Raw genomic sequence first — 13,725 nt, forward strand, 5'->3', positions numbered from 1 at the left:
CTCATTTCTCTTATATATGTCCACTCAAAATATTTCTACCTGGTGTTATGATGACTATTTATGGGCTTGATGAAAAGTCTACAAAATGAAAAGTGAGCCACTGCAGTGGGTAAAACCATAATTCCACTAGATTCACAAAGTACAGACAAGACTCATTTTGAAACATTTCATGTGAAAGAGGATGAAATGCTAACATGTGATGATCTAGTATACAATCTCTCCAGCTACTTGGTACATAAAGCATTTAAACACAAATTTTGGAGTTTGTAAAAGGAAACAAGCTAGTTATCTGTGGTATCAGCCTATGTTCCAAACATCCTCTCACTTTCTTTCCTGAGGGGATCCCTGAATGAATCATGAGTGTGTCTAAGCCATCTCTAAGCAGAGGTTGCCTCTCCAAGAACTCTCTGTATTACCTCACCAATTTCACCAATCTGAGATTGCTCTGTTGCTTTGGCAACATACTGCTCAAAAAGAATTCTGTGATACCTTGAAATTTATTGGTTCAGACAGCCCTAGGTTCAAATGCAACTCCCCAAAGGTGGAAAGAGATACCAGTGTGCCCAACTAGCCTTGAGGCACCAGCTGCCTGGAGGAGGAAGAATTATTGTGATAAGTCTCCAATCAGGCCAACTTCCCCACAGCCTCTTGCTTCTTGTTTACCTTGAAGAACCCTTCCTCACAATTCCTTTGTTGGGTTTCACTATAAATAAAGTAAATGCAGGCTTTTTCCCTTTGTTAGGATGAGACCCATCAGGTCTTTTCCACCTCTAAAGCACCCACTTTCAATGTATTTCTTATCCTTTGTTTTTGTTTCTTTTTTTTTTTTATTGTAAACAAATGGATACATTTTGATTCTCTGTACATGGAGTAAAGGCATACCATTCGTGTAATCATAAATTTACACAGGGCAATGTTGTTTGATTCATTCTGCCATTTTCCCCCCTTCCCCCCCCCCCTCCCGCCCTACCCATCCCTCTTTTCCCTCTATACAGTCCTTCCTTCCTCCATTCTTGCCACCCTCCCTAACACTAACCCTAAACCTAACCCTAACCTAACACTAACCCCTCCCACCCCCCATTATATGTCATCATCCACTTATCAGTGAGATCATTCGTCCTTTGGTTTTTTGAGATTGGCTTATCTCACTTAGCATGATATTCTCCAATTTCATCCATTTTTCTGCAAATGCCATAATTTTATCATTCTTTATGGCAGAGTAATATTCCATTGTATATATATATATATATATATACCACAGTTTCTTTATCCATTCATCAGTTGAAGGACATCTAGGTTGGTTCCACAATCTGGCTATGGTGAATTGAGCAGCAATGAACATTGATGTGGCTGTATATCTGTAGTATGCTGATTTTAAGTCCTTTGGGTATAGGCCAAGGAGTGGGATAGGTGGGTCAAATGGTGGTTCCTTTCAGCCTTTTATTTCCAGCTGGCCCACACCCCTGACAGTTACTTATTTCTTCCACATGCAGGCTGCCATGAGACTTTCCCACTGCATATCAGAACTTGAATTTTTTTTCCCATGGCAAATGGAACAGACAGAATCATTGATGCACCTAGGAGGATACAGGAGAAACTCAGAAAGAGCTGATTTCTTCTTGTTTAAAAAGATGTATTACCACTATTTTTCTAACTGCATAGACATTACTTAATATTCTTTCTTGAGTGTAAATGGCAATTGATAGCACATACCAGCCTGGTCCAATAATGGAGAAGAAAGAGCAGTACAATTTCAATCTCCCTCAGGTCTCAAGAATTTTTCTAGGGCTGGGGAGATAGCTCAGCTGGTAGAGTGCTTACCTCGAAAGCACAAGGCCCTAAGTTTAATCCCCAGTACCGCAAAAAAAAAAAAAAAAAGAATTTTTCTATGCTAAATGCAAAATATCTCTTAAGTTCAGGAAATTTTTCACGATTTTTACATTGATAAATGCCCAATTTCCGTATGTAACTTAGGTGTCTAAATCAGGTAAGACTCCTTTGTTCTGTGTCTTTTGTGTCCAAAGTAACATATTCAAAGCATATGTGCTATCATTTGGTGGATTTTCTTCTTGTAAGAGGATTATTTTTCCCATCCCGGGAATCTCCTAGACAACAACTAATGTTGTTAAGAAAATAAAATATCAGTACTTTAGTTGGAAATTCTGCTCAAATCTGAGTTCCAAGTATGTAAATTTGAAAGTATTACTTTGAGTGACAAACCATCATCCATGAATCCTATGAACATCCATATTAAATAGTACATATTGTAAACTGACTATGTGCCAGATACTCACCAGGCCCATCACATAGGATAAATTCATACTTTACACAGGCCTTCCTTACCAGATATTTCACAAGTACTCCCTTTGTGTTTTCATGTGATAACTCAAAGGCAAATATTATTTCTTTTTCTTTTACATATGGAAAAACTGTGACAAAGTTCATGACTGTTTATGCAAAACTAAAATACTGCTTAATGTTGTAAGGAAGTCAAGAGGCAGACCAAGTCCAATATTATTATATGGTTCTGATTTTTCCTTATAAAATATTTTCTCTGAAATTATATTAAACTGCTGAGAATCCGATTCTCAAAGTGCTTTTGCATGCAGTATCTCATTTGAACCTCACAGTCACCCTCTGATGTGTGTACATGAATGTTTTTGCAATGAGACAATAATATTTTGGCTCATCTTCCAAAAGCAAGCATAATCCTATTTTTAAGATTGTAAAAAAAATCACCTAAATGATGTTAAAGTGACTTAATCAGGTTCGCCTAAACCTCATCTCTGGTTTCTAATGGGTACCATACTCTTTACCCCACAGCATACCACAACAAAATTTTGAGTCTTTTCCTTTTCTATAAAAATTCTAAGAATTAAAATCACCAAGAATATTTTTACTCACCATCAATATCTCTTTTCTTCTCTCTTTTTACAAGTTAAAACTATAAACACCATGAGACACTAGAATTGGTAGCCAGTACACCAGCTACCAATTCTAAAATTGTTCTTAAAGTAATCCCCTTGAAAATCTCTAGCCCCATTACAGGCATACCTCATTGATCAAGCACACTGAAAATGCTTTGGGAGTTCCTTTGAAAACCAGGTTATAAGCCACAAAAGAGTATCACTTTCTTTCCTTAATAGTTACACCTCATTTTTTTTAATTAGTAAGAGTTTAATCACTTGCTTTCTTTGCAGATGAGGCTCTGATTTCTTTGGACTATTCCCAAATACAATATTTTTGCTCCAAGTATGAAAATTTTTCACAGTTCAATACAATTTTTAAAGTTTCCCATGGTCTTGTGGGACAATTCCACAAAAGAAATTCCAAGCATGACTTGTCCAGAGGTGGCATCTCTGAAATGAGCATGAAGCTTGCCAAGTCATGTCTTTGATGGAACATTCTCCTAATGTATAAGTTTTGAAATTTTTATTCCAAAGGAAAATTTATTCCAAAATTAGTCACAAGTCATACACTGTGTGAGTCCATGTATCGACAGTATCTAAGGAAGAATTTTACATAGATTCTGTCTAAAAAGGGGAAGCCATCCACATGGCTGCCAAAATTTAGGTCCTGTACAGGCAGTGCTTTTCTGAACTAGCAATGATTCAATTGCCAAATAACCTCTGTTTCTTGCAATTTAACAAGTTTCAATTCAATCTATCAATTTTCCCATTATGCCACTTTTAAGAGAAGAGATCATTTTAACCCAGTAGAGCATTTCAGTAAATTGCCCACTATAGAAACACTAAGGATGTGTTATAACACCTCTTTTCTTCCACAGAAATAATACCTTTCTGACATTTTGACAAGTTAATGAAGCATCTCTCTCCCATCTGAAAAAAATCAGTTGGCATTCCTTCATCAAGCAAGTAGGCTTCCAAGGGTTTCTTCATTTGACCCTCAAAACACCTTTTAACACTTTTCTTATGAGTGATGTCAACTGGCACACAAGCTACTTGGTACATTCCCAGTCCTTTTAAAAATAATTCCATCACATTGGCTAATCCTAGGGGGTCTCTTCAGAACTAAGTGCCCTTGTAAAACTATTCATAAAAAGGGTCTCCTATTTCTGTCTCTACTTCCTTTAACACCCTGGCTATATTTTACTTGGACCAAGAAACACATCAAATCTCAATGCTTAAAATATTGGTTCATTTTTCAACTGCTTCAAGGAGCCCATGCTCTTTCCACCACCATCCTTCTTAGTAATAAATTTGATTAAGGTAAATTCCCCTTTGTGAAACCAGAAACCAAATCTTTCTGCTGCACTCCCAAAGCTTGCATTTGGCTTCAGTCTCCATTAATTAACCACTTGGATCTTTAAAAATCCTCACCTCTTTTTCCTAGTCTATGTATATATTCCTAAAAGCCTGTCATCAGTCAGTTGAAATGTTTAGTCTTGCTTGAAATTAATTTTCCACTTTTATTGTTCCAATTATTTGGCAGGTTTTATGGCTTTATAATAATTCCCCAGAGCCCTTTGAACCTGTTATGCTTTTTATGTTTGTGCTTGATGTGTTTCCTTAGCAACACATTGACTCTGCTCTCTGTTCCATGAGATTTAGGGAGTGAACATATCCAAAATATGAATAAGAAGATGACTGTCATAGGTTGTGATGTTTTGATGAACTAAAATATTTTTAAAATATGATAACAATCAGAATTCAGTCTTTTATTTCAACCAATGTGTGTTCTGTATTTATTAAAATAATTTTTAGGATTTACTAAATTAATAAGGTCATGGAATATTACAACAGCAAGATTTTATCAATTTCAAAGAAATGTAGTTTTTATAAATTCCACTACTTTAGTCATCAAGATTTTTAAGCCAGTTAATTAACCATACTAAACTCTCATGTTATTATCATTTGTCTGCAGAATATTATCCATTATTGAATTCAACCAATAACAACATAAATGTTGCACTTGCTTTTTTTTAAATTATGAAGTATGCATTACTGCAAATTTTGCATGGTTTCTTACAGACCCTTAGACTATGCTAGTGCTTGTGACAGTGCAACAGGGTCTCCTCCCAAAATAAATAGGATAATCTTTATTAGTTCACTCTGGCAAAAACCATTAATCAACGAATGGCACTTCCTTCCTTTACAACCTGCTTGCTGATTCAGGGGATAAACATCAATTACATTGACTCCCAAATTAGAGTTAACCTTTTTAAGAAGATTATTTCAAGTCATGTGTTTTCTAGAGAGAGACTGCAAAATGGTGGAAAGATTGTAACTTACCAACTACATTAGTAGCCTCTGCTGGAGGACTGTTGGCAATGGTGGGGAGTGTGATGGAAAACTCCTCTCCTCATTGCAGCAAGTGAACACAGGGAGGGGACAGGTTCCCACAATCTCCCTTTGAATTCATATTAGTTCATTTTAGTTAGACATAACATTAGGGTTCACTTTTATGCAATTACACAAGCATGGAATATAATTTGCTCCAATTCAGTCCCTGATACTTCTCCTTTCTTCCCTCCTCCCTCCCCTTGTTCCCTATTTTTCTACTCTACTGATCTTCTACTTATTTATAGTTGTTTAAATTGGTGCATTATGAAAATACATAAAGGAGAAATTAACTGTGATATATTCATATATGTATTTAGAAAAATCAGATTCATTCCTCCATTCTTCCCTTTTCTCATCCCTCCTCCTTCCTCCTCAATCCCCTTCCTCTACTCCACTAATTTTTCTTTTTCTTTCTTTCTTTTTTTTATTTTTACCTTATTAATTTGGTCTAGTTTCCACATTTCGGAATATGACCCCCGTGACTTTTGAACCTCCCTATCTCCTCCAGAAGGACCCCCCCCCAGAGATTCTACCACCTCCCAAAAGTGTCACTCTGGGAACTGAGCTCTTAATACGTGGACCTCTGGGGAACATTCAAGATCCAAAGTATGGCACAGGCAAACACATCTGGCAATTGGGTCATCTCATTAAGTTCCAGTTTCCTTGTGTACAATATGGGTTAATATGCTGATTATATAACATATAAATTGGTTGGTATGTATTTGGTATTTTTAGTAAATATTTTAATGAATTAATATTCAGTGTGGAAATCAGAGGGATTACTTCCCAAAGACAATGCGTACATTAATGTGTAAAGGTTTGATAGCAATTCCTTCTCATCCATGATATTTGAATTCTCAAAAATTTCATTAGTAAGATAATTGCTATTAAGGATCTTTAAAATTTTTTTTAAATGTGTTACGTTGTAACAGTTGCTGCATGTATTCAGGAGGGGTTCTTGTTTTGCTTTGTTTTTGTTTTTTTATTTTCTTTCTTGAAGCTAGAGATTGAACCCAGGGCTTTGTGCACACAAGGCTTGTGTTTCATCACTGAGCTGCATCCCAGCCTTGGCTGCTTGTATTTTGAAGCTGAATTGTTAGTTGCATAAACATTTAAGATTGTTACATCCTCTTAATAATTGGTCCAATTATTAATATGTAAAATCTCTATTCCTGGTAACGTTCTTTGCCCAAAAGGGATACTCTGTAGTGTCTCTTGGTTTCTTCTTATTACTGTTTACTTATATATTATTCCTATTCTGATGCTTTAACTCATCTGTGACTTTATATTCAAAGAGCCTCTTGCACACAAGATATAGATGTGAGTTGATTTTTATTCCTTCTGTTTGCTTTTTTACATATGATATAATTGCATATACATTTCTATATTAACAAAATAGGATCTACCATCTTACTAATAGTTTTTAATGTTCTGCCTGTTCTTTGTTCCTCTTTCCTGACTACTTTTAGATTAATAACATTTAATATTCAATTTTATTTTCAGTAGTGTCTCACTAGCTATACCTCTTTGTTTTATCTCTCTTTGTGGTTGCTCAGAACTTACTATATTTATCTTTAACCTATCTCACTTAAACCTCAAGTGATGTATCTTTTCACTCACAAGTTGTAAAAAAGCTTTACAGCAGTACACCTCTATTTCCATTTCCTATTCTTTATGCTATTATTGTCATTAATTTTATTTTTACATAATTATAAACCCTACAATTCATTGTTGTTATTTTTATTTTTGAACCTTGAATTATTTTTTAAAAAATATTTAAGAGGGCTGGGGATATAGCTCAGTTGGTAGAGTGCTTGCCTCACAAGCAGGAGGCCCTGGGTTCAATCCCCAGCACCGCAAAAAAAAAAAAAAAATTTAAGTAAGAGAAAATATATTTTATATTTTAATCAACATTTTACTACAATCAAGCACTCTTTATTATTTTAACTATGTCTAAACTTTCTCTGGTATCATTTTCTTTTGCCTGAAGAACTCTCCTTTTTTAATGAAAGTCTGAGAGCAATGAATTTTCCTGGATTTTGTTTTGTCTGAAAATGTTTTTCTTTTATTTTTTAAATGTAATTTTACTGGAAGCAGAAGTCTGAAAAATCCGACTCTAATTATAAATCCTATATTATTTCAGATATGCATTAAAAATCTGCCTTAGTGATAAAATAATTTAGCTAACAAGAAATTCTAGTAAAATTTTCTGGATGATTTTCAAATGAAAAATTGACATAAGTTTTATCTCACTCCCACCAAATTAAGAAATCCATGCAGATTTTATTTTATAAATACTTAGACCAAGCCAAGGCAGATTCTTTTCCTAAGGAAAGCTTGGTCTTAACCTCAAAGCATTATTATGTATAAAAATAGGACACTGAAAAGTCATGTTTTCTGCTCTGGTTGCAGCATTTTAGTAGAAAAAATAAGCATGTGCCTCCCTCCCCAGATGTCTAGTGCTAATTTTCCAGAACCTGTGAATATATTAGGTTATGTGACAAAGGCAAATTAAGGTTGCAGATGAAATTAAAGTTGCTAAGTGATTTTCAGATGGGGAAATTCCTTTATTATCTGGTGTTCACAATGTGATCACAGGGATCCTTGTAAACAGAAGAGGAAGGCAGAAGAAATAGAGATGGACGTGTGAGAAGAATTTGACTCAGTGGGGCTGCCTTTGAAGACTCAGGAATGGAAACAAAAAAACAAGAAATGCAGATAGCCCCAGGACACTGGGAAAAGCAAGACATAGATTCTTTCCTAGAACCTCCAGAAAGGAACAAAGCCTTGCCAACATCTTCATTTTTAGCTCAGTAAGACCCATTTTAGATTCCTGATCTCCAGAACTGTAGGATTAAAAAAAATTTCATATTTTCAACTATAGTGATTTGCTACCTTAGCAAAAGGAATTAATACAGAGTTTGGTAACCAGAATATTGCTGCATTAAACATTTAAAAACACAGATGTACCTTTGGAATTGGGCAGTAGGCAGATGCTGAAAGAATATTGAAGACTGGTTATAAAATTCCTTGATTGCCTTGAACAATCTATTAGTAGAAAATGGATGTTAATGATTATATTAGTGAGAAGATTTCTAAGCACAGAGTTAAAGATGCAGAATAGTTTCTTTCTGATGCTTCTACTAAATATAAGAGGAAAGAGATAAACTGAAGGAAGAACTTAAACAAAAACAAAGCATAACTTCATGATTCTAGAAAACTGTAACCTATACAGACTGCAAAAGACACAAAATAAAATTAAAGATTTATTATCAACAAAGCATGCTCTAGAGATGACAACTAAGAATGTGGCTAAAAATCTTTTGCTAATACCTCACAAAGATCAAAACGCATTACCAGTAATATGAAGGGCTCTTTGAGCCAGGAGCAGTGGCTCATTCCTGTAATCCTGGTGACTCAGAAGGCTGAGGCAGGAGGATCACAAATTTAAGACCAGTCTTAGCAACTTAGTGAGGCCCTAAGCAACTTAGGAAGACCCTGTTTCAAAAAAAAAAAATTTTTTTTAAAGGTCATGGATGTAGTTCAGTGGTAAGGTGACCCTAGGTTTAATGTCTAGTACCAAAGAGAAAAATGAAAAAAGCAAAACTCTTTAAACAGATCAATGATGTGATTCACAGATCCTCTAAGTCATTTTCACCGAGAGCAAAAGTACATTGTTTTATCTAAGAAAGTAGAGGAACCTCTTATGTCACAGAGTGAATCCCCATGACATAAACAGGAGATTCACAAAGTACTTGAGAATGATTTACCAACAGAATCTTGCCAGCTAGTACTGAAGGGTACAGAGAGAGGACAAAATGAAAGAAAGCTGTCAGACTTCTAAAATTCTACAGGCAAAATATGCTAATAAAATTGCTCTGCAGCAACACATTTTGCTTTTCCTGGAAAAGAAAGGATGACTCATAGGGCAAAGCAAAGAGGGCAAAGCCTTGAGCCCAGAGAGTACTTTCAAGTCACAGAGAATTATTCCCCAGGCTATTGAACTCATTCAATGAAAGTGAATGAAGTCTGCCTGGCTGGATTTCAAAATTGCTTAGGACCAGTGACTTTTCCCCTCCACCATTTCTTTTAAACCAGCACATTATAACTATTTTATTCTTAGGATATTACAAGGGAAAAATGATAGTAACTGGGAGCTGCTCTTCATGTCGTAGCACACAGTTATACTATGCTAATTATGCTAGTACAGGTACTCTACTGCTTTACATTGTAAAGTGACATTAACAATACCTTAATAATTTATGAAAAAGTATCTAATGGTATGCTTGTTACATGGCAAGCTCTCAGTAATGTTATTTGAAAAAAGCACTGAATGAGGAAAGTATTAATTTACTATATTTGAACTTTTCATTACTATTAGCTTAAAGTATGATATTCCAGAAATAAAAGCACAATAAAAAATACTTCAAATTTTTCCAGAAAATGTTAACTTTACTTTCAATCTTTGCTCTAAAATGGAAAAAATGTAACTCTGCTGTAAAACCTTGTGACACCTGTTTTCAAGTAGAGTGTAGCACATGTACATATTGTATTTTTTGTTCTGTATTCTAATTAATCATAAGATAGGAACTATGAAAACCACAAAGAAAAAGAAGGTTGTATTGTGAGTTCAATGGATGATTACCAAAGAGCACTAACTGCTTAATTCTTGTTTTCTATTTTTCTGGGTGTTTTTTTAAAGGAGGATGATTCTCCCTCTCACTTTTTATTAACAGCTGTATTGTGGTATGACTTACAAATGATAAGATTCATTTGTTTAAATTATATAATTTAATAACTTTTAGTGTTTCTATAGAGTCAAACAAACATCACCATGATCTACTTTTAGAACATTTTCCTCGCCCCAAAAGGAAACCTCTAACTCATTTAAAGGTAATTCACCATTTAAACCCTAAGTAACTAATAATGTTTCTGACTCTGTAGATTTACCAATTCCAGACATTTTATGTCAATGGAATTATATAATATAATCTTTTGCGACTGGTTCCTTTCCTTGATTTTTATGTTCCCTGCACAATGTTATTTCTTGCAATTGAAATCATTGCCAATACTCTGTGAAGAAGGATAAAATCTGACATTATAGACATTTCTCCAAATAAGCCATACAAATGGCCAGTATGCAATATGAAATCATCTCCACATCATCAGCCATTGGAGAAATGTGAATAAAAATACGATGAAATGCCACTCTGCCCCCCACTAAAATGGCTATTCTAAAGGAAAGAAGCAAGTTAACAAAAGATCACATATTGTATTTTTCCCTTACAGAAAAGAAAGAATAACAAGTGTTGACAAAAATGTGGAGAAATTGGAAACCTCATACATTATGATTGGGAACATAAAGTGGAAAGTATTAATTTACTATATTTGAACTTTGGAAAAGAGCCTGACAATTCCCCAAATGGTGACATATTCCTAGACACATCTGCTTCCTAGGTGTATACCTAAGTGAATTGTGAATCTACAGAAAAACTTCTACATAAGGTTCTGGCAGCACTATTATTTTTTCTTTTCTTTTTTAGTAATTTCAACAGACTTCATGCTATGTTAAATGCAAAAACTAAATTATGTAACATTGCTTATACTACAATCCCAATTTTCTTAAATAGAGTTTCATTGAAAAAGAAAGTCACAAATGTCTAGAAGAATATATGCCCCAGTGTTAACAGGGGATTATCTCTTATGGTACCTTGTGATTAATACTTATTTCCTTTTTCTGATCCTAAAATGTATACCATAAGCAAATTTTTGCTCTAAATTTTTCCAAAGAAGAAAAAGTATTTTATTTTATTTTTTTTAAATATACAAAGAATGCCTCAGTACAGTTACAAGGTACACTTTACATGTTTTAAAAATACAATAATACAATTTCAAAATTGTATTACAATTGTATTACAATTGTATGTACAATTGTAATTGTACATACAAAAGTTATGCAGCACTATTCTTAATAGCCAAAAAGTGGAAACAATTCAAATGTCTATTATCTTATGAATGTGTAAATAAAATGTGGAATTTTCATGCCAAGGAATACTATTGGGCAATAAAATGAAATGAAGTCCTGATCTATATTACAACATTGATGAACCTTGGGAACATTATGCTAAAGGAAAGAAATTAGTTACAAAGGGCCACATATTACATGTTTCTTTATATTAAACAGCAAGAATAGAAAAGTCTACAGAGACAGATAATAAATTAGTGATTGCACAGGGTCAAAGAAACATTGGTTCTTGTGGGTAACACCTAAGGTGTGGGGTTGTGAGGTTTCTTTTCAGAATAATGAAAGTCTAAAGTTGTGGTTATGTTTGGTATATTCTGAATATACCAAAAGTCATTAAATTACACACTTTGGGCAAATTGTACAGCATGTGAATTATATCTCACAAATCTAATTTTAACAGAAAAAATAAGACCCACAAAAGGAAAAAAGTCAACTTGTCTTTCCTACAATAAATATGCAATCCTGATAAACCAAAATAAAAATCATAACATTTATATTCAGACTAGCATAAGTAAAAATTTTGTAAATAATCATATGTACAAAATGTAATCAGACATCCACTGATGGCTATTTCAATTTTCAGCACATAACCTTTAAAATAAAATCAGACTGAGGCAAGAAGTCTCTCCCTTTAGCTCTAAATTGCTTCAAAATAAGCAAACATACATTAGGAAATATTTGGTCAAATCTAGTATTACAAAAACCACTGGTCAATTTTATCTCTAAAAGAGCAGCTGGAGGCAGGTTTCCTTTAATCTCTAAGGAAATACAATTATTTTATCAATTTCCACTGGTTGGGACAGCAATATGTCTCGTAATTTCTGTTCTTAAACTCATATTCAACTGATCAATGACTTTTTTCCACTGTCTTCATAAAGGGATATGACTTCCTATGCCAACTCCCTTGCAAAAACTGAAATCTTTTTTTGTTCTTTGGTTAGCCAAACCATAAAACAGAAATAGAACTTTCTGAAAAATGATTTCCTGATCTGCCAAATAAATTCACAAACTGTCATCTGTTGATATGTTGACCAGAGATAATATATAGATAATATATAATATATGTTTTCCATTCAATGTTAGATATTATTTAAAGCACTTTCAGTGCCAACATCAATTTCATTTTCTGCCCATAGCTTTCTGGGTATTAAAAAACACATAAAGATTTGCTCATAATAAGTTGCTTCATTATACCCTGGTGAATTCAGATGATGTTATCATAGGAAACAAGTTGGGATTTGGAGTGAAAGGAATCATATGATAAGGCTGGAAGGTGGGTACAATATGTCCAGTGCTTAAATATAGTACAAAGATCAATACATATGGGGAGGGTAATGATTTTCATTCAACAGTTAGTGACCAGAGCCCACTGTGTTCTGGGCGCTGACATATTTCAGTTAATAAGACAGACAAGATCTCTGACCTTAAGGAGATTTTAACTCTACTGTTTACAAAACATAAAAACTAATCTTTAGCCTCATACACATAATGGAATATAGCCAGGGTAAGTATGTCACCGCCTGAAAGGTCATTTGATGCCACTTAGGAATCTTGACATCAGGAATAGTAATGTATTACTTTGAACTGGTGCTTAGATGTAAAGAAAAACTAGATGCATGCAACATTGTAACCACCTCATTATACCACTCACAAATCAAAAGTCTCATAAAAATGTTTCTTCTACTAAGTGAAGGAATATAATTGCAAAACTGTTTTTATCACTGAACACTTAGGCACATGGAACAGATCTTACAGTGATGGGCCTATGTAAGTGTGAATGGGTGTGTGTTGGGGGCTTGGATGACACACAGTTGGGCATTCTGTATTTTGATGGAATGGGATCTATGAAGGTACTGGGCATCTTGGGAAAGTCCCAAATCTTTGGGCCTGAGTTAACTTGTTCCTTTTTTTTTTTTATTTAAGATCTGAGTTACAGTCATACTTAGCTCCAAAACTGTGCATGCATGCTTCCCTATACAAAACCTAAGGCAGTAACTCCTGAAACCTAAGACTGTGACCCACCATCAGTAATTAGTAGAAGGGGAGTAAAGGATGAGATGAAAAGATCCATAATCTCAGATTAACCTTTCTATCTACCACTCAGTTCCTTCCCACAGTTTGATTTTGAAAGTCTGAACAAAAACCAGGTTATGGGAAAAAGAAATCAAGATTAGAATATCTTAACGATGAGGAAATGAGGAGACAAAGGAATTAACTAATGGAGGTCCCCAAAGACCATGTCAAGAAATCCTTTGAACATTTTTGAGATAAGAGAAAGACTACAAAGTATGGGTCTTCTAAATATAGAATTGTGTCATGAGCAACTAAGGATAGTTTGAACTCTTCTTTTTCTATTTGTAGCCCTTTAATTTCTTTCTTTTGTCTAATTGCTCTGGT

General features: G+C 34.3%; 1 non-coding gene across 1 annotated transcript; it reads left to right on the plus strand.

The window, feature by feature from the left end:
* Positions 1-7,089: 7,089 nt before the first annotated feature.
* Trnav-cac (transfer RNA valine (anticodon CAC)) lies at positions 7,090-7,163 on the plus strand. The gene has a single exon. It is a non-coding gene; the product is annotated as a tRNA-Val (tRNA).
* The last annotated feature ends 6,562 nt before the right edge of the window (positions 7,164-13,725 follow it).

The sequence above is a fragment of the Sciurus carolinensis genome, chromosome 7, assembly GCF_902686445.1.
Source record: "Sciurus carolinensis chromosome 7, mSciCar1.2, whole genome shotgun sequence".
NCBI classification, from domain to species: Eukaryota; Metazoa; Chordata; class Mammalia; order Rodentia; family Sciuridae; genus Sciurus; species Sciurus carolinensis.